Below are 13,739 nucleotides of genomic sequence, written 5' to 3'. Positions count from 1 at the left end.
GTATGAGATATAACCCTACCCAAGTATTACAGCTTTACTTCTCCAGAACTTCTTTTGTGTCACTCTCCGTGACTGGCTACACAAGCTTTTAACTTCATGCTGTAGCAAGGCCACTCAGCTTGCCTGAATTTGCAACTTTTCAGATACTTTGCACTGTGAAAGCATTCACAAAGAGAAATAATTTTGTCTGAGTGTCATGGAGGTGGGACATGAAGATTGAGTGCTAGGTGGTTGTGGTCATTCTGATCCACAGAGGGTTACATGGAGCAAGGATCATTCTCTGGTCCATCATAATGAGTTTTACAGACACAGATTAAGATGTGTGAGGAAAGGAGTCAATATAACAGCATGTTCAGTAGATGTTCCCTCATTGCAGAATGCCTGGAAAATGGCATTCTGTCAGAAAACTTGCTTGAAACTTACATTTGTCTGGAGCTCAGATATCTGACCTAAAATTTCAAGGAAGCCCTTCAGCCAAAGTGGTAGCTACAGGTCTGATTGATCTGAAGGCACCCTTCTTTGGAAGATGATATGGTGTTCAGGATGTTCCCTCAGGATGATGAGACAAGTTGTTGCTGCTTCTTTTGACTACCATGGTGAAATATCAAGCTACTAGGCTACAGCTAAAGTCCCCGCAGGTTTTCAATTTCTGCCTTCACCCTGTAGGGTTCAAAGAGAACCCTGGGAAGGGAAAGAGTGTCCCTTACATCTCCTCCTTAGTATCTGCCATTGGCTCAGCTCCTGGGCTGTGTAGGTCTGGGCTCAGTTAAACATGAATTAAAGCTCTAGGTGCTATGAACTTTATTAAATATAAAACACAGTTGGAAGTCAGGTGGCAGAGGACCTTCCATCTGGCTGTAGGATGAAAGTCCCACTCCATCAAAGTACTTTAAACATAGACATTTTCTTGTGTCTGGGCTCTAAGTAGCCACTTTTCTGCACTGATATTATGTAGAGAGAGAAGTATTTGACCTCTTGTTGGGTTCGTGTTCTGAGCACTAAAAAAATGGTGCTTAATAGCTGGTAATTTTGAGTGAGGGTAAAGTCTATTAGCACTACAGGAGTTAAAATGAGAAACATCAGACAAAAATCTAATCAGGGTGACAGAATGACACATTCAAGAAGGACTCTGAAAATCTGTATGGCTAAGAAAAGGAAGACTATTTCAAAAAGCCTTGTTTCTAATCCCTCTCTCTCACTGTTTTCCATGAACACTGAACTGGAGCAGGCAGTACTTCTCTATGATGCATTTCCTTCACATTAACAACGGTCTATGTATGTATGATTTTTTGAAGGCAGTGGCACTTACTGAATTAATGAGTTAATCTATCAAACAATATCCTGACTTCACTGGAATTTCACATCCTGAGTTTGTTGGTTGTGTTATCTTTTGTTATATCTTTCATAAGACTGTCATGGCAACAAAGGCAGAATGATATTTTCCTTCAAAACCTTCCTGTTTGTTATACAGATTAAAGCATGGAGTGCCTCTGGTTACTGACTGTAACCACCCTTACTAACCTGTAGTCTGTAACCTTCCACAAGGGCATGTCTAAACAGGTATTTGCTCAGCCTCACTGTCTCATCTGTTTTCCCCTTCTGTGGACAAGCATGAAAAGGTAGTTTGTCTTCAATAGTTCAATAAATAAACTCCAAAATAGCAGGATTTTCCCTGTGTGCTCTGCAGCGTGGACACTCAGCATCTTGCCCCCAGCATGAAACTCTTCCTTGTCCCACTTGCTGCCGTTTCTGTCCCAGGCTACAAGAGCTGCAAGCAGTAAGGGAAGACAGGTCAAAAAAGAAAGGATAAATTGCTGCAGACTTGGGTCTGGAATATGTCAAAAAAGACAGATAAACCACCCCTGCTGCCAAGCACTGCAATATATTTGCCTACGATATTTTGTCTTTACTCATGTATTGCTTGTGGAAATTTGGCAGCTTATTCTTAGAGTCTTCACAGTCAGCTGCTTTTTCCCTGATATTTATGTTTTATTTTCCATTGCCTAATTTCTTCTCCTAACTGCTAACTTTTACCTCCTGTGTGGTTGAATCAATGCCTTTTCCTCTTTGATAGCTAAACCTAAGGTATTTGTATTGGTGTTAGCTGCACAAATGACCAAACTTCAAAAGTTGTTCACTGTACTAGTTTCTCTGTGAGTTATCAAAAACTCACTGATCACAGCCTTAATTTCCTTCATTTCCAGGCAGCTTTTTATAGGACATGAACTTTAAAACCCAGATCTTAATGACATGCTATAACCATGAGACAATGATCTGGCTATTGTCACATTAAATTTATTTAAATATTTCGCATTACTGGTCAGGAAACATAGGTGCAGATCATGAACTAGGATTTCCATTTTGCATGCTGATGCTCCCATGAGATTGCTTTTCTTTGTTGCATACTTTGTAGTATTTAAAAGACATTTGGAAAATTCATGCACAGAAAAATTTTCCATTATTCTGGGGTAATCCAGATCCATCAGAGGATGTAAAATATGTCAATAACACATGAAAATTGCATTAAATTAATTAATGAGAAATATAAATATAATTCCCAAGGTATTGCTAGACAAATATCATTATGGTAATGTGAACTGCATTTATTAAAAATGTTAACATTGTGGATTTCTCTGTTAACAAAGAATGCACTTGCAAGAACTGTATTTCTTGTTGTTAATTTACACATGCAAAAGCAAATATGCAACTCTTGAAAAGTTACATTGCCCTTTCAAATAAACTTCAGATGTTTGTATATAAGCAGCAATTTTTAATTTTGTGATAAACTGGTAATACTCTGGGGCCCTTCCAGAGTATTTGTGCAAGATAATCAACTAAGCAGAAATGTATTTCTCCTTAATGATTATTTGCAGCAATCTCAAGAACAAATCTGCATTCTTTTCTGGCAATTTAAAAATAACTTTCATTTTCCTTTGTTTGCTCCAGTTTCTGGTAGTTAGGATTATGACTTGCTTCATATTTTGATTTTTTACCTCAATTCAATTAAACAAATAATCATCTGTGATGCTTTTTGAATGATTTGGATTTTCTCTCACTAATCATTAAATTTATACTGGCTTTACAGCAATTGACACCTGTCTATAAAAATGTCTTGTAATAATGTCTAGTATCAGCTCTATTTAGTATCTAGTTGTAGTATTTCTGTTACCACCTTCTTCTGTCACTGTATCGCAGAGTTTCTGTGTCACTTCTGTCTCAGAGTCATAACTTGCCTCTTGTTCCATGTCCCAAAGTACCAAAGGTACCAGGTGGGGAAGAGGTGTGACTCAGAGCTGGCAAGATGAATGCTGTATGGGACAATGTGCTTTGGCCTGCCTCCTACTCTTACCATGTCTTGAGGCCATGGAGGGATTCAGTCTGCTCCTCTCTTTTACATCATGGCATTCACTCATGCATGTTTATGGTGGGGTGAAATTCAGAAATCCACATCCTGCAGAGAGGAGAGCAAGGAGAGCAGTCTAATTTACTCAGCTTGAACTTGGGAGTTCTGTTCTTCTGGACCACAAATTGATATGATGAATTGATGCCAATTTTTCCACACATCCCAAATTAAATGAATCAGCTGTCATGGAATGTGCAAACTGAAGTGGTGCTGTCACCAACACCATGCCACAGTGCAATCTTACCCTACAGAGTGGAGTCTCTTGCTATGCACTGTAGGATAAACAAACCTTTAAGGAAATAGTAGGAAGCTTGTGCTGTGAACAGCCAGCCATGAGCACCACAGGCTGGGCATTCCATAGTGGAAAAGTCTAACAAAATCATTGGGCACTTCTGGACTTTTTATCCCACGTGCCTTTGGACTTATGATCTGCCTTCCCTGCTTTCACTGCAACCCTTGTAGCTGATGGCATTTGGTACTTCACATGTCCTACTTGACACAATCATATCCAAGTGGAGCAGGGAGAGATGGAAATTATTTAAAGCTGAAACAGAAGAAGGGTAAATCATAGCACAGTCAGAAAAGTCATGGCACAATATTGATTAAAGGTATGGGACATAAGTACTGATGAAGAAGCAGCAGAGGAAAAAAATACCTGCCTCTGAAAACAATAGGGAAAATGGATTTTGTCTTTCCAGACAATAGGACAGCAGGAGCTCAGTTTTCTCTCTGCAGAGAAGGCACGTTGGCAGGGGGAAAGCCTGCAAGTGTGTTGTCATGTTCCCCTCTGGGCTGAGGAACAAATGTTCATCTGAAATCTTACCAATACAAAGCAGAGTGAGAGTATGAAAAGGTGGGAGAGTGGCATTCCCAATATTCTGAAAATACGTGCTGAAAATGAGCAACAGATGGACCCCCCAGCATCAGCAGCCTTTTCAAGCAGGCTGCTCACATTGCAGGCTTGTCAGGTGCTTGAAACAGTGGGAAAGGCTCTGACGATGAGGTTCCTAGTACTCACATGCAGCTTAAGTACCACTAACAATTAGCCCAGAGCAATGAATATCTATTCTTTCATGGCCTTTCCTAACATTGCATACACCCCTCATCTTAGTACATATGAAAGGGTGGATGAAGCGCCTGGGTACATGAAGATAATTGTTAAACTTTGACACTCCAGCTTTCCACTGGACCAAGCTGTCTGTTGGTGACTGGAATCTGTGCCCTGGTCACAGATGGGAGCCGTAGGTTGATTGTCCAGCTAATGTTTAATCTCCAGCAGCTAATATCCCTCATCCTTGCTGCAGTTGTTCCTATAGTGCAACAGATAGTAACCAGAGGAGAGTATGGAAGGTGAATCTATCCAGAAAATCCCAGAAGCACCCAAATTACAGATGACAAATGGAAAGCAGAAACAATAAGGTCCTCTAGGCTCTGTGGCAAAGTGCTTCTCCTACACACGATTATTTGTCTTCTTCACTAATAAAAAATGAGTGGAAGGGACTACCATTTGCAAGGTCTCATTAAGAGCCTGATGAAGGGATGATTTCAATCAATTTATCACTTGTATACTTTTTTTTGTTTCTTGTTTTGTTTTAATGTTTACAACATTGCTTGATTTACTATCTGGCTTACAGTTTATTCTTCTATTAATTCCCAGATAGAATGCCAATGGGTAAGATGGTATTTTAATGAGCTATCAGTTCTAAAACACTCCAGACTTATGCCCTAATTAAACAGAAACATGATGCAGGGTTGTGAAATTGTTCTGTAAAGGACTGCCTACAGCTATAGCTGAAAAGTGTTCCACAGGAATATTAAGGAGACAGCTACTGTCTACAAGACATCTGCTGAAGTCAAAAGTAATAACAAAAATCAAGCACATTTGTGCTTTTACAGTTTAGAGTTTGCTTGAGTTGTGAGACGAATAACCTCTGACTGGCAGTGTGTGCTCAGTGGCTGCTGAGGGGGAGTGGCAGGGCTTGGTCGTGCTGCTGGCAGTGCCACCAGCTCACCCGAGTGCTGGGGGCTTGCTGTCACTGCATTGTTGTGCCATGCCTGTCACCAGGCCATGTGTTTTCAGAGTGATTTCCTTTTTTTTCCCTGTGAGAATGAGCACTGCTGTGCCAAACAAAACAGAATGAACAATGATTTGGAGTGTTTGCTGAAACACAAATGTTCTTGCAGAGCCTGAAGTGGCAGAGTGGGACAGGCAACAGCAGATTATTGTTCAGCTCAGTGATTTTCATTGCATACTTGAGACTGACCTGGAGGCTTCTGCTAGACTGGAGAATCTCACAGTCTCAAAAAATATTTTGTGGATCCGATCTGGTTCAGAGATGTTCTGCATGTATTGTGTTAGTCTTTGGAAATTATTTGAGAAGGGCCCAGAATCCTTCTTGGGGAGTAAAAAAGGAGGTTGTCTCAGGAGAGGAAGCAGGGCATAAGGATTGAAGACTTCACATCTGTGTGCTAAAATCAAATGGTGATCAGAAGAGTGGGGATTTGTGCATGGGATGCAACAGCCTTATCCACTCTAGAAGCCCATCTTATCCCTGGGGCAACCCTCCTCATATGTCCAGCTTTGGTTTTTCTCAGACCAGATTGTGGGGAAGTGAAGGGTGAGAGTGTGACGATGGAAGAACAGAAGTAGTATCCCCTGAAGTTTCACATTGGTCCATGTGAAAACCCCATTATTTGATAGCTCTTATACTGTGCTGTATGTGCACAGGCTGTGTGTGTCATTTAGTGTCTTGATCCATCTTTATCTGAACTTGTCACCCTGTAATCCTTTTCAGGTAAGGCTTTGTACCTGCCCAAGTTGCTCCTGCAGAGACTGTAGTTATTGTAGCAGTCTAGGCCAGCTTGTTAAACCTATAGACTTATTGATTTTGGCAGTTCTGGGCTTGAATGGGTTGAAAAAGAAGTGTTCAGATTAATTTAATTTACATGAAAACCAAAGATGATGAAGAAGTTTTTTCATTGTCTGTATAGTTCTGTACCAGTAAAACTGAATTCTGAAAGAGAATGATAACTCTCTTGCAAAGAAAGAAAGGAAAATACCTTCTCAAACACCTCATACCTTCTCAAAGGATTATATTTTTATCATCTGTCTTTTACAAAAGACTTCAAAAGCAGTATATATACCGATTTTGAAGTCTTTTGTAAAAGACAAATGAATATATGTGAAGAACTGAAAAGTCAAGGCAAAATTAAGAAGGCATAAGCTCTCCTATTTCTGACTGTTTGCTCTGTGATGGTCAGGTGCACTGGGCACTACAGGAGCAGGATCTGGGCTCCCATAAGGTTTTGCTTTGAAGCCCTGGAGCAATTTGAATGTCCCCTTGTGCCTCCCTTGGGCAGCCTAGTTCTCTGATCCCTGTTTGTGAGCTCACATGCAAAGGGTTCAGTTCATGATAATCAAGGCACAAAGCTTGCAGCCCAGAGTTTTTCCCTGGCCATCATTTTGGTATCATGCATGACATCATTCTTACAATGACATGTTGGCCGTGTGACCTGTGGTTCTGGTTCCAAAATATTAGAGATGTGTTTGTGTGTGCTTCCCTCCTCTAAGTTGTGTTCCTCTATAAATTTAAAATTGCATGTAAGCTGCCATATAAGGTGCATATCATCCAGGGACTGTCTCTATTTTTTTTTTTTTTTTTTTTTTTTTTTTTTTTGCTTGATGGTTCTCAGCAGTGAACACCATATTCTCTTTGCTCTCTGCTCTGATTAGGGGACTGTGTAGTGAAGTTACCTGAGGAAAAGGGAAAGTGAGAGACAGACCTTCATCTCCTGCTTGACATTGCTTGCTACGGTGTGTCCCACCTGTAAAGCCAGTCATCATAGCCCCACCAAATTCTGCACACTTAAGCCAGAACTACATCAGCCGTATTCTGGTCTCCCATAAGTGAAAAACTGTGTTCCTTACAGCCAGATCCTGCCTTTTGCAGGCAGAGGTACTGAAATGAAGGGGTAAGGGAACGTTATCTGCAGCCTGCCAGATCCTCCTGTGCGGCATCTCTTTACTGAATGGGAATAAATAGAACAGGGCCCAGATGGGCAATTTATGATTGACAGGTGTCAGGACGTGTGTACAGCTTTGTCAGTCAAGCTGCTCCATGTTGATTGAACATCTAAACGGTCCAGGGTTCCACTTGTTTTCCCAATCTAAAATGCTTACTAAAATCAAGCCAGAAGATACAGATTCCAGTATTTAGCATTTTGAGCTACAGCTAAATATGTGCCATAGAAATTCAGCCAGATTCTTCATAAATTCTCTTGTGCAAATTTGGGTTCATCTGTGTGCACAACGATATATGTGTGAAGTGTATTCATAAACTGTGTGGTTATCATTCAGCATTTTTATTGCCTCTGCAGGTGATTGTGGGAAAAAACCCTGCATTTTTAGATTGCATGCCTTTCCAAAATTTGCATGAACAAATTACCACTACAGCTCTCACTGTGTACATTTGTAATGATTGCCACATTGAGACCAACACCCATCTTTTAACTTAGACATAAAATGATGCCATTTTTGCAAGTGCTACTCAATGCTTGTTTGAAACTTTGTTTGTATCTAACTGTATTAACAAAAACCCATGTTTTATTATCCATGGGTGGGTTTTTGGATTTTTTTCATCCTTTGTTGTATTTTTTTGTTGGTTTGCTTTTAATCATAATTCATTATTCTTCTGTTTTAAAAAATGTAGTTTTCCAGGTAGGTAACAGAAAAATATTGCCATTTATATTTGATATATGACATTAGAAAGAGTGATCAGTGAGTTGAGGTAAATATTGGTAAAGTCTGCAAAGACACTATCTAACTTTGATAAACCTGATAGGAGACACTCAGAAGTAATGACCCATGAGTAGCCAGTGGCTTTCCCAGTGTGTCACATTCAAGAGGGCCAGGTCCTTTTTGTCCCTCCCAGATGTCTGTGTTGTATTTTTACATGTCTTTTTTGTTAATTCCTTCCATGAAGCAAAAAAAACCCCATCCATACGTAGTTGCTAAGATAAAGTCAAAGCTCTTTTCTAGAAAGGAAACATAGAATGTACCTCTGTAGCCTCAGAAGGTCCCTTGCTGTCCATATTCTCTGTTTATGTGAGGTTATGTATGTTTTTGGTAGATGTTGTCTGTGCTCAGCAAGGTAAATAAAATGTATTAAAAACTTGTTTCTTCATTCAAGTCTCAGGGCAAAAAACAAAAGAAACATTATTTTTCTTGTATACAGCCAGTTCACAGGAACTCCCCTGTGGAAACACACATTTATACTTAAGGCTAGAGAATAAATGCTCTGACTCAGAGTCCTAAGGAGTAAGCAGCCCTTGTTCCCACAGCCTTTCAGCTCAGCCAGGCTCTGTTGCCTCCATCAGCTGCCTGCCAGACACATGTACAAATCATCTTCTGGCTCATGTCTTAGGTTTTGTTTTTCTCTGATTATTTGTTTTTGCTAGTTATGCTAGTTAGTTATTCCATGACTAGGAGAAAAGAGTAGTTTCTTCACCAGGGGTGACACAGCTTGCACAATTACCTGTGCATCTTATCTTATCTTGGTGTCTTTTCCTACCAGTACTGTGCAGATACCATTTCCATTGCAAAGAAAGAGAAAGATCCAGTGAATGGGGAGGTGACTGAAACATGATAGCACAAGTCAGGTTTTAAAATATCTTTGGCTAAATTTGGGTGGCGTTTTGCTCTAGTATTTCTTGATCACTTTCTGATTCTGGTGTTTCTTGACATGCCGTCATTCTGCCAAGCATTTCAGTTTTATGTTGCTGATTTGTCCATTACAGAAGCAGACAAGCCCAATAGTCAGATTTCATATGCAAAAATTTGTTGAAAAGATGTGTAAAGCTTAAAAGGTGTTTCTAACTGCAGTGCAGTTCAAGAAAAATGTCACCCAAAAGGCTTCCTTCTCAAAAAGCCTCATCATAACAACCAGTAAAGAGTCCTTTGTTCTTTGTAACTACCACTGCACTCAGCTTTGAGTTGACAGGATCTAATAATAGACACATTAATGTCATCTTGCATTTTTAAAATACTTTTGTTATTTGAATAATTAGGTCATCTTACTTTCAATATTGAATTTCAGAAATTCATACTAGTTTTCCTAAAGCTTGTATAAACAGCATGCTAGATTTGTTTGAACCATAAGAAAAATAAATTTAAAACAAGGTCTCACCTCTCTTTCAATGAGATAAGTGGTATACTTCCAAAATCTCACTTGACTACACAGCCTCTGGCTGTTCTGTTTCATGAGGATGTACAATTTCACCTTTTTTCTTACATTAAAGAAGAGTGATATTCACAAATGGTATAACTATTTTATTTAATGGAAAGTGATTTTTTTAAACATAGACAATTTGTACCAAAATGTAGTCTGATCAAGTCTACATTTTATGAGTGAATTAAAAAAAAAAAAGGTTTGTTTGGAAGACCATCCCAAATTCATACACATGATGAATTGAATATTTCTGTGTGTTTATATGAGATCTGTGGTGACTCGCCAAAATAATAGACCCAATACTTGTTCTTAAAGTCTCTTCGTGCTTTTTCTTCTTGGCTGGGCTATTCCAACAAGAGCAAATTATTTGACCATCCATAGTACAACCTCACTGATGATCTAGTTTAAAAATTACTCTAAATTTTAGGAAGAATGGAGACTAAGATGTCTGAATTAAAGTCTTCATGAAGTTTGCTATAGTTTAAAATAGACACATAACTGATACTGGCTTGAAATAATCTGTTTTCAGCGTTTTCACAAAGAAAAATTTATGGAGATAGTACACAGAGAAAAATAAACGCAACTACCTTAATACCTCAATTTCCCATGGGATGAAAATTTTGATGCTTCTATTGATTCTACAAAAATGCAGGAATTTGAAGCTTATTTGGGAGAAAAAATATTCTAGGCAAATCATATGAAATATATAAAATCTCTTTTCTGAAACGGAGTGATTTTCATCAGGGTTTTAAGTACCTTTGAAAAGGAAACTACTTTTATAAACATCAAATCTATGCTCAGTGGCTGACAAAAAATATCCAATTTTGAAAATCTTCTTTATCACATTTATGATGTTCCAAGCTCATCTGTAATTAATGAGCCACTTTGTTGCTCTGAAGATGAAGAAGTTGTTTCTGAGATATGCAATACATGGAACTGCTCAAAGCTCCCATATCTGGGATAATATGGCTGTGTGAGTCCTGTCCTAGTACCACACAAAAGTATTTAATTCCATTTATATTCCTAAATGCATTCTAGGAGGGACTGAATATTGCATATCTGAAATGAGGATAGCAGCAGCACAGCCTGATAAGCCTTACCTGTGCCTCTTGTAGTATTACAAAAGACTTGTCAATGAATTCTGCATAGCACTAAGTTTTGATTTTGTCCTGATTCAGAAAAATACAGGGAAAATTCACAGGCTGAAGAGGATGCTGAAGATTAGGCAGGCATTTGAAAAAAAATTGTAGAAATGAGGCTTATAATTTTGTCTCCAATAAGAGTTATGTTTAAACAGTGAGAAGAGATTTGCAGTACAAAAGCAAATGTAGTTGCCAGAATGTAAGTTTGACCATTAAGCTGGCAGTGATAATTAACAAAACAAAATATTTTATGGCTCATAAACTCTTGATAGACAAGTTCCTTATGCAAATAACAACCTTTTAATCCCTTGCCCAAAGGGAACTCTCTCTGAGATGATAAAATACTTTAAATAATTGAGATTTTACTCATAGCTTCTGTGTATTAGGGGTGTCTAGAGCTTCTCAGGAGGGCAACAGCCTGAATTTTATGCGCAAGTTCACTTTCCTGAGATTTCCAACCAGTTTTGCAGGCCTGGGATGTGGATATGTTCTGCAGAACTGCCTGTGCAGCTTCACCAAAACTGAATGCCACAGCTTTGTTGTTGTATGTAATACTGATTGTACTTGGAAAAAATATAGTATGGAAGGTGAATCATAGACTTCCAGAGTGAGCTATAATATGAAAATAGCCTTTTAAACATATATCCTTTAAAAAATTAATTTTAATTTCCTAATATTTTATTCATAAAATTTTAACATTTATCTGGTGCTGGCATGTCACTAATTACATGTTTATACAGGAGAGAAACATTATTAATACTTCTTTCCTGGAGTGAGAATCCTTCCATAAGGCACTTCGATACAGTTTTTGGAGAGGCATGCAAAATCAGTTCACAGTGTCTTACCCTGCAGTAACTTGGGGGTTTGTTTCATGTTCTAGAGGAAAAGCTGATACTGCAAATACTTTTTGTGCTTTGTTCAATAAGTTTCTTTGTGCAATACACCTGAGTTATTCTTTAAAGATGGTATCCCTCAGCAGGATATGAGACTGCCTAGCAGGCAGCAGGGCAGGCAGTGATTGTTCCTGCATCAGCCACTGGGTAAACTGGAACAGAGTCATGAAGAAGAAGGACCTGGCCAAACTGCCTTCATCCACTTTCTTCCAGATCTTTCCTCTGCTTCTGATGCAAGGCAAGAAGAATGGGATGTCAACTAATTGTGTTTTGCCCTTGGATACCCTCAATTTAACCAGCACACTAAAATACATGCTCCCACCCCTCTCCCATTCACAGATGGAAAGAAAATAAATATCTTGTGATCTTCTTCAAGTGGGAGTCTCTTTGTCCTCCTCCAGAGTTATTTCGTGCCATATTGCAAATCCTTAATTACCACTGTAATGAGCTGGAAGCATGTAGCATTGTAACTGTGATTGACCCCACAGTAGCTGCAAACTTCCATCTGGCACAGAAAAAAAAAAGAAAAAAAAAGAACTTTCATAGAATAGAAGAGGATGTACTCATTAGATTTGAACTAGAAACCTATTTTAGGAAGATGTGCCATTAGGAAACAATGGCAATACATCAGAAAAATCATTCCAAACCAGGAGATATGAGCACTGCACAGGATAGTGCTAAGCAGTATCAAGCAGCCCAGAAGCAGGACTGCAGTGAATGGGCATTGGCACTGCAGCATGTTATCCTAACTCAGTTTGTCCCTGGCAGGGTGAGGGAAAGCCCAGAGTGGCATTTGAACTTCATGAGTAGTGTGAAAATGGAAACTTTGTGGGGAGAGGTGTTGAACTAGTACCAAGCATAGCACAAAAACAAAGCCTTTGTTTTAAAGGTCCCTTCCCACCTGAACTATTCTATGAATCTGCTGGAGTGCTGGAGCACCTCTGCTGTGAAGACAGGCTGGGAGAGTTAGGCTTGCTCAGTCTGGAGAAGAGAAGGCTCTGGGGTGACTTTGTTTGCATTTCAGTACCTAAAGCGGGTCTACAAGAAAGATAGGATCAAACTTTTTAGTAGGGTCTATTGCAATAGGACAAAGGGTAAAGTAAAAGAGGGTATATATACAGTAAATAGAAGGAAGAATTTTCTTTACAGTGAGAGTCGTGAAACACTGGCATGGGTTACTCAAAGAGGTACGGATGCCTCATCACTACATGATCCATGGCAGATGTGTTTCAGTCCATGTGGAGACAAAAATGTTGTTTGAGAAGAAAGCTACATCTTTCAACACAGCAGGAGATAAAATAAGATGTTAACAGGCTCCTTACCTCAGCTACCCAGCAACTAGAAAGGATTAGATCTTCTCTGAAAATCTTCCTGATAGCAGCACCTGCTGAGATTTGGAAATTCCTGTCTTTTAGCTCATTAAAATGCAGACACAGCTTGTTTCTGATTCCTGAATTACAGTTACAGTCCAAAGGGGCCAATCTCACAGCCTTCAATCCTGTACACAACTCTTTTGCTGAAACTGAGTTTGAATAACAACTTCAGAACCAGTTCACAGGGGTTAAAATTTAACCTAAAATAATTGCCAGGGTGGAGAGCCCTTGAAGCTCTCTTGTCTGTTAGAGAGAAATGAAGGAGTCTCCACAAATGAGTAGAAGATTGTGCAGGTGGAACATAGGTGCTAAAACTGTCGTTTGTGATTGACACTATAACTAACACTTGCTGCATGAGTGATCTCAGAGTTTCACAGAAGGGAATTATGTGAGTGCTTGACCACTACTTCAGCCTGTCTGAAGGAAACCTTCCAGCTTATGTTATTCAGGAATTTGAACTGTGATCACAGCTGTTCCTTCTGCTCTTAAAAATTCAGGAAATCTACTTCAACTAGAATGTTAATATTCTTCCAGCTGTTTTTTTGATTGTAAATGTAACTATATGGTTTGTGAAGTAAGAACTGTTTCCATTGTGAGCATCACTCCATATTAACAGTATGATCCAGGAGCCACATGAATGGTATTAATAGTATCTCCATCCTTGGCCATACTCAATAATTGACAGGAGAAGGTTCTGAGCG

At 39.2% G+C, this 13,739-nt stretch overlaps 1 long non-coding RNA gene across 5 annotated transcripts in view; it reads left to right on the top strand.

Annotated features, from left to right (window-relative positions):
* Positions 1-13,739, top strand: part of LOC146768698 (uncharacterized) — a 94,878-nt gene that overhangs the window by 42,202 nt on the left and 38,937 nt on the right. The window lies entirely within an intron of this gene.

The sequence above is a fragment of the Lonchura striata genome, chromosome 1 (assembly GCF_050655825.1).
Source record: "Lonchura striata isolate lonStrDom1 chromosome 1, ASM5065582v1, whole genome shotgun sequence".
Lineage (NCBI taxonomy): Eukaryota > Metazoa > Chordata > Aves > Passeriformes > Estrildidae > Lonchura > Lonchura striata.
The sequence above is the reverse complement of the archived record's forward strand: the minus strand, read 5'-3'. Positions and strand labels throughout refer to the sequence as shown.